Source organism: Tupaia chinensis, unplaced genomic scaffold, assembly GCF_000334495.1.
Source record: "Tupaia chinensis unplaced genomic scaffold, TupChi_1.0 Scaffold000146_1, whole genome shotgun sequence".
NCBI classification, from domain to species: domain Eukaryota; kingdom Metazoa; phylum Chordata; class Mammalia; order Scandentia; family Tupaiidae; genus Tupaia; species Tupaia belangeri.
The window spans coordinates 7357694-7362896 of NW_006159616.1; the positions used below are offsets into that span (position 1 = coordinate 7357694).

At 44.6% G+C, this 5203-nt stretch overlaps 1 protein-coding gene across 1 annotated transcript in view; it reads right to left on the bottom strand.

Moving 5' to 3' along the window:
• SZRD1 (SUZ RNA binding domain containing 1) overlaps window positions 1–5203 on the bottom strand; it is a 26598-nt gene that overhangs the window by 20565 nt on the left and 830 nt on the right. The gene's annotated exons all lie outside the window — the stretch shown is intronic.

Consider the following 5203-nt stretch of genomic DNA (forward strand, 5'->3'; position numbering starts at 1 on the left):
AAGGCAGAGACTGCCCAAATTTCCAGCCCGGGCAACCATGGCAGCTCCCTAGACTACTCAGAGCACGCTGGGAATAGGCCCCCTATGCAGCCTCAATGAAAAGAGTGGAGAAGTTACTAGTGAAAAGCTCATTATCCTTTCTTTGAAGTCACAGTACAACAGACCTTTTTCAAGTGTCCTAGAGACAGACTGCTTAGCATGACCTGCCTATACTGGCCAGCAGTTCTACAGCATGCCCCTTCTCAGGACATCGTAATTCCTAGGTTTTGTCTTGACTTTCCCTAAGAAGACCGGTGATGTGGCATGCCTCCTTCAGACAGTATACCAGCCTCTGTACCTTTTGGTACCGCAAACCTCAAATGCTTTTTTTTTTTTCCAAATGCTTTCTTTACTGTAAGGACAGGTATAAGGAAATCAGCCCCACTTGGCCTTGAACCTCGAAACCACTGAACTGTTCCTCTGCTCACCATGCAAGTCAATTATACAGTGCTATAGGAAGCACTGAGGACCCCAAAGTGAGGTGGCATTCACACTTTGGGAGAATGAGTTCTTTAAACAGAGAAAAGTAAACCAGTTATTATCTTTAAAATTAAAATCTTAACTGTATCATTCCTCTGCTTAAAAAAGTTTTCAAAGCTCTCCAACTGCTTTCCAGACAAAGTCCAAGCTCCCAGAACCAAGTGCAAGGAGGCCCTTCCCAATCTGGCCCTGCATACCTCTCTGGCCTCATCTTTCGCTCAGCCCTGCCAACCTCCTCCCTCCAGCCAGAAGGAAATACTAGCTCCCCCAAGGCTGCACACTCTTCTCTCACAGCCCCCTTTTACCTTCCCAAACACTTGCCTACACTCTACCCGTTCCTTCTAGACTCACCTCTGTGTAATTCAACTGGTCTTTCAAATCTTCAAGTAGCCATCGTGTCTTCCGTAAGACCTCTAATCCTAGCTATGGTACCTAGTCTATGCCTCTTCCACAGAGACTATTGCCTTGAGTATCTGACGCGTCCGCTGGATGGACCTCAGTGCATGGTACACAATAGGTCTTCACACTTACTGACACCTTCCTATGGACTTACACAGTATCTTGGAGGGGGCAGTGTTGGGATGAAGGGCTCTCAGGGGTATAAAGGAAACATAAATTTAAATTCTTATTCCAGAAAATCAGCTGTCCTGTAATTTACTTAAGATACATTTTATTCCCTCTAGCTATATGATCTGACCTTGAGGAAAATAAAGGAAACTTCTGAGATACAAGGAATTGAAGGTTGTCAATGCTTTATGACCACCACTAATCCGATTCCAGATATGCATCATCTCCCTTCCTCTAGCTGGGTTAACTCATCCTCAGCAAAATGGACCTGACCTTTATTTATTGTCTAAATGGTAAACAGGGCCAGCAGGTAGTGTGCAGGTTAAGGGGATTGGATCCTCTTTGTGGTTAGAGTCCTGAACCTGGAGGCTTGAAAATCACGCTGGGCATGTGTGTGTGCGTGCCCAAAATCCTGAGAGGAGACTAGAGGAGAAGGGATTGTGAACTGGCCAATTCCCCTGGGAGGGAGGGCGGATTTCTCACTTTCTCTCTGTCTCTATCTCTGTCTCTCCCTGGTGAGCACATGTGCCCTATAGCAAACTTAAAAAGAAAACAGGTACATATAATCTAGCTTCAAGCCATCAGAAAACGAGCAAACTGTCAATCTGATTTGTTGTGGAGCACAAAGATACCCCTTCTATTAAACACCTGTGAAAATATTCTTTGTCTCTTAAGGTGTGCTTAAGACTAAGAACATGATTTAAAGTTTGAATCAATATTAACCCAATTTGGGAACCAGCAGTTAGCGTAATGGCTATGTCGCTGGACTCCCACGTAGTCGACCGCAGTTCGTGTCCCGGACCCGGTGGCTTAAAACTCACGCCGGGTGCGTGTGCGTGCGTGCCCAAGATCCCGAGAGGAAAATGGAGGAGAAGGGATTGCGGCATGACCATCCCCCCTGGGGGGTGATTTCTCGCTTTCTGTCTCTATGTCTCTCTCTGTCTGTCTGGCGAGCGCACACGCCCTATAGTGAAAATCTCTCCAAAAAAAAAAAAAATATTAACCCAATTAAACACATTTGTTTTTCCCAAAGGAAAATTATATATATATATATATGTATACATATATATACATGTATGTATGTGTATGTGTATGTATATGTGTTGTGCATATACACAACACACAGGGTTGTCTGAAAAGTCATAATGCATTTTTTACATAGAAAAACAGAAAAAAATGTCCTTTTTTTTTAAGAATTATTTTATTTTAACTTTAGTTATTATTATTGTTACTTTCCAGTTTGATCAGACAGACAGAGAGAGAGAGGGAAAGTGAGAAAGCAAGCCACCAGATTCAGGACTTGAACCACAGTTGGCTATGTGGGAGTCCAGCGCCTTTAACCATCACGCCACCTGCTGGTCCCTGTCCTGACTTTCTAATGACTATGACATAGGGTACCTATGTGCTCTAGAGAGAGAGTAAGAGTGAGAGAGAGGGAAAGTGAGAATCCCCCCCCCCAGGGATGGCCATACCACAACCCCATCTTTTGTGTGTGTGTGTCTGTGTGTGTGTGTGGTGGGGGTAGGTTTTTGCTATAGGGCATGTGTGCTCGCCAGAAAGACAGAGAGAGAGCGAGAAATCACCCTCCAGGGAGGATGGCCACATCGCAATCCCTACTCCATTTTCTCGAGATCTTGGGGGCACCTGGTGTGAGTTTAAGCCACCAGGTCCGGGACTTGAATTGTGGTCAACTACATGACAGTCTAGCAACATAACCATTATGCCGTCTGCTGGTCCCCACAATCCCATCTTCTCCAGTTTCATCTCAGGATTTTGGGCACGCCCACACTTGTGCCCAGCGTGATTTTCAGGTTGCCAAGTCAGGACTCGAACTACACAGTCAGTCATTTGGTATCCAGTGCCTTAGCCTGCACTCCACCTGCTGGTCCAAAGGCAGTGTATGTTTTTTAAAAAGCATTTCCTTGGTGAAATGTGGGTTATATCCCTTGACTGTCCTTTGACTGGGTATGTAATCCTTTGTGGGGTGGTGGGAAACAGGTAAAGGGACAATTTTATAGCAGATAAGCATTCGCCATGCTAATTAAAAGCAAAAAGCAGCCTGTTTACAGAATATCTGAAGTTAATGTTTCCCTGAATGACACAATACTATTCAATACTGAGTATCCTGGAGCTATACAGGAAACAACCAAGATGAACAAAGAAACACATTTTAGCAAGATGTCAAAATATTGGGGGGGGGGGGGTTGGAAGGTCACTGATCCCAAAAAGCCTCTACTTTCAAAGTCTGGAACTGCCTCTGGATTATAGGGTGCTCAAATGTTCACTTTTAGAATTAGTCAACCCATATTTGCTACTCTCTCCCACCAGTTTTCTCTCTTTTGGGGTGTAATCAAACTCAAGGCTCATCACCAGAAGGGAAGCTGGGCAAACTGAATCTAAGTCTTCTACATACCCAACTGTCAACCTGCAAAAAACACGTGTGGGCAGTCAGGTTCCCAGTGATCGTCTTTCACCTATCTCGCCTTCCAAAGTGCATATTTACAAGATCCTTTGTGAAGTTCAAAAGGGAATCTAATTCAAGAAACCTTCAATATAGCCCAAAGAAAGCATATTAAAAATGAAAACTAATGCTCAACTCCCCAGTTTTCTATAGGGGTCCCCAGGTAGGGGAGCAGCAAATTGCCAGTGGGGGGTGGAGGGAAAAACCCAACTTTGAGTGTTTTTTTTTTTAATCCTAGGTTCTCCGCTTACTATCAGTGTGATATTGAGCAAAACAGGTTACTCCCTAAATCTCAGTGTCCTCATCTATAAAAAGAGGACAATGTCTCAACAGGTTATTTCAACAATTCAATTAAATGAAAAATAAACAAGGTAGCTTACATTTTGGCAAAACTACTCTTGATGTCAATGAGGCAAGGTTGTTCCACCTTTTTATCTGGCATGTTTTAAGAATTTTACCAAAGTAATGACAGAAGAAAAAATACTTGACAAGCATCAGAAAGACCTAAATTAAAGCTTAATCTCTGGGTTTATTCAACTGTAAAATGGGGGACAGGTCTAGCCTACCTTGAAACAACTCACCCATTCTGAAAAACTATTTTGGTTTGCTTTCATTTTCTTCCTTAACACAAGCAACTCATATACCTTTCAACATAGGTGAGGAAAGCCAAAGAAAGGTTAACATGCCCAAGAAAAACCATCTGAGTCACATTCAAATTGTAGGCCAAGCTTTTTTTCTGCAGGGGGTGGCATGAGGGGTGTCTGGATGATTCACTCATTCGTGGTAGGCAATAAACTCCTCTTCTGGAAATTTTGCATTCCCTGGCACAAAGTCACTGCAAAGCACACAGCCAGCCTAGCCCATAGCAGACACTGAAAAATGTTGGGAGAATGAGTACATACTCAACTGACTGACACCTGTTACTCCCTATAAAATGTTTAACTCACGATCCTTACTCAAGCCAAAATTTAAGAAAAATGGTCGGCGCACAGGAATTCTACTAAACACCTGCTGGACGAATTTTTCAAGTTCTCAATTATGTTAAGTGCAAACACATAAACAATGGTAAGAGAAACGCTGACCCAGCGGAAAATACTTGGAAATCAAGTTTCAACATTCCTGCAGAGATACACCCGCTGCTCCGAGGGTCAAAGGCATGGCCCTTACCAACCCGGACCCTATCAGAACTCACACACACCCTCAAAAGGCCCTTGGGGAAAAGTCAGGTCTCTGGTTCTACCCTGGTCGTGCGACTTGCCTTGCCGCACATAAACTTTTAAGGTAGATGTCACTGGAGGCGACAGTAAACGCACACAAACACGAGGAGACCCAAAAGGCTTCTCTCCACTTTCACAAGGGTCATCAAAGAACCACAACCCCTGAAAGGCCAAATCAATCATGCACCTAAGTGAACTGGCAGTGCCTTCTAGAGAGAAACTTCTACACCTTCTGGGTGCAAAGAAAAACTCCCAAACCAAGTCGAACGGTCCTCTCCCCTCCCAGGAATGCAGCTATTTTACATATCACACCCCTCCCCTTCACCTCTCCCCTGGGACTCAGAACGTTGGGTGGGTCCCTGGGGAGAGGGGCTGCCCACGGAGCTTTCGGTTGCTTCGGCGGGGGGCCCCCGAGCGCCGCCCGCCACGGGCCCAAGAG